The following is a 3,033-nucleotide window of genomic DNA, read 5'->3' as shown; positions in this document are numbered from 1 at the left end:
CGAGAGCGCCGCTCGCGGCCGGGGGAGGGCACGCGCGCCGAGGCTTTGCGCGTTGCCATGGCGACGCGGGGGCTGGCGACCCGCCATGGCGGCCACGGCGCCTCACTGCAGCCGCCTTCACTGAGTCACCGAACCACTCAACCACAGAAACAGTTCGCTTGGGAAAGTCCTCTCAGATCTTCAAGTCCAACCTTTAACACAGCACTGCTAAGCACACCACTAAACCAAGTCCCCAAGTGCCACATCTGAACGTCTTTTAAATCCCTCCTGCAATGGTGACTCCACCAATTCGTGGGGAAGCCTATGCCAGTGCTTGAAAACCCTTTCTGTGAAGAAATTTTTCCTAATTGCCAACCTAAACCTCCTCTGGTGCAACTTGAGGCCATTTCCTATCACCCTATCACTTGTTTCTTGGGAGACGAACTCCCACCCGGCTACATCCTTCTTTCTGGTAGTTGTAGAAAGCAAAAATGTCCATCCTGAGTCTCCTTTTCTCCAGGCTAACCACTGCCTTATACGTTCCTCACAAGACTTATGCTCCAGACCTTTGGTCAGCTCCACTGCCCTTCTCTGGACACACTTCTGCACCTCAGTGTCTTTCTTGCTGTGAAGAGCCCAAAACGGAACACATTTGTGGTGCAGCCTCACCAGTGTGAGTAGAGGGGGATAATCACTGCTCTAGTCCTGCTGGCCACACCATTTCTGATTTCAAAAATCTTGTATGGTCTTTCTCCAAACATTTTGGTACCCCCCAATGTTAAGAAGATTCCCACATTCATCATGAACTGAAGGCTCCTGAATGCTGAAGGATTTGGACCCAAAATCAACCCTTAGCTTCTGTTGAGACAGCTCAAAGCAAATACAGAATCATGCTGAGTGGGAAGGGACTCCTCAAGATCATCCAGTCCAACTCCAGGCCCTGCACAAGAGTCACACCATGTGCCCGAGAGCATTGTCCAAACACTTCTGGAACTCTCTCAGGCTTGGTGCTGTGATCACTTCCCCAGGAAGCCTGTTCCAGTGCTGAACCTTCCTCTGGGTGAAGAACCTTTTCATGATCTAACTTAAACCTCTCCTGACTCAGCTTCCTGTTGTTTCCTTGAGTCCTGTCACTGGTCACCAGAGAGAAGAGATCGGTATCTGTCCTTCTGCTTCCCCTTGTGATGATCTTGAAGACCCCAATGAGGTCTCCCCTCAGACTCCTCCAGGCTGACCAAGTGACCTCTGTTGCTCCTCATAAGGCTCCAGACCATCCACCATCTTTGTTGCCTCCTTTGGACATTCTCTAATAAGAAACATTTTTAAAAGAAGAAAAAAGCATTTATCATTTGGACAAAATTTAATCATTTCACTAACTGCAAGTACAAAAGCATTTCTAAAGGCTAATAACCAAATATTGTATACACATCTATTCTATAAGGAAAGCCATTCTGTCCTCTGCAATAAATTTACATTGGTGGCTTCTGGTTGCTGACCCACTGACCTGTACTAATGTGGGTTTTGGAAGTAAACTCCTTATGAGCTGCTAGGACTTTCTTTTGTCTGTCCTCATGACTGTCACAGCAGGTGTTGGTAACACCTGAGATTTTGGAAAAAGCTCAAAGAAACTGCAAAACACTCCAGTAACCTACATTTCAGATGAAGGTAGAAAGGCATGTCCAGAGATCTGATAATAATAACAGAGTCTGTAATTCTGTTCACACATTAACCATAATTAGATAAATATCTTGGTATTTGCGATAATAATCACCACTGGAATAGCTAATGTTTACTTGATATTGCTGTCATTACATTTTACAGCTCTCACTTCTGCAGGATGAAGGGCAGTAATTCCTATGTTCAGGTTACCAGACCCTTTGTTTGATTGTTTTGCACAGAGCGTCTCAAGTGTTGGAATCCTATACTCCCTAAAGCAGTATGATGGCACCAAGCAGCTGACCTTGAATTCCTATGCTGATGGGTCTGTGGATATAACAGGAATAATTTTTTTACTTCCTTTCACACAATTTGCCTGCTTGTTCCAAATAATCTGCTGGTTGTTTCAGTTGCTACCTCCCCAGCTTTGTATGCCTTTTGGGCCCACAGGTCTGGCTGAGGTGAAGTCAGTTTTCCCCACAGCAGCCCTCAGTGCTGTTCTCTGTAGTGATAGCTGGAAAGGTTTTGATAGCACATTAAGGTTTGCTGTGACAACATCACAGCTGTATCTCCAACATTCCCCTCTCACCAGTGGGCTGAGGGTGGCAAGACCTTGGGACAGGACATAGCCAGAACAGCTGACCCAATCCAGCCAAAGGGATGTTCCATACTGTATGACATCTGCTCAGCAACAAAAGCCAAGAAAAAGGAGAGGCAAGGGGAGATGGGGGGGGGGCATTTGTTATGGCATTTTTCTTCCAGAGCAACTGCTGTGTGTACTGAAGCCCTGCTTCCCAGGAAGTGGCTGGACATGCCTGTTGATGGGAAATAGTAGACCTGTTTTCCTTGGCTTCCATATGCAGTCTTTGCTTTATTCAACTGCCTTATCTTGATCCGTGAGTTTTTTCCATCTTATTTTCTCCCACCCCAACCTGCTGAGGAGACGATTGCAAGAGAAACTTGGTGGGCACCTGACGGCCAGCTGAGATCAACCCACCGCAGCCCAGTGTACAGAGTTTTGTATCAGTAAATTCCGGTGTCATGCAATGTGTTTTGCAATAAATACTCAGGACTGCACAATCCATCCACATCCAGAGATGAAGAGGTGTTTTGTACCAAGGCTGCACTGGGGCATAATCTGGCTAAAAGCCTGGAGAAGTTACGGTAGCTTTGCCCTGTCTCCCTCACACCAACTCCAGTTTAGAGAATTCTGTTTAGCTCAGTTGCCTGTGTCAGGATTTTTATGGGAGTCTTACCTCCTTTTCTGCAAGTCCCACACATAATCACTTAGTATTTCTGTCTTCAAAGAACAATAATAAAAATGGGAGGACAATGCCACAAAGAGCGGTTAGGAACCTGACAGGGGTGAACTGGAATTAAAAAATAGAATTTCTTTGG

The sequence above is a fragment of the Lichenostomus cassidix genome, chromosome 10 (genome assembly GCF_008360975.1).
Source record: "Lichenostomus cassidix isolate B80296 chromosome 10, HeHo_3.0, whole genome shotgun sequence".
NCBI classification, from domain to species: Eukaryota; Metazoa; Chordata; class Aves; order Passeriformes; family Meliphagidae; genus Lichenostomus; species Lichenostomus cassidix.
The sequence above is the reverse complement of the archived record's forward strand: the minus strand, read 5'-3'. Positions refer to the sequence as shown.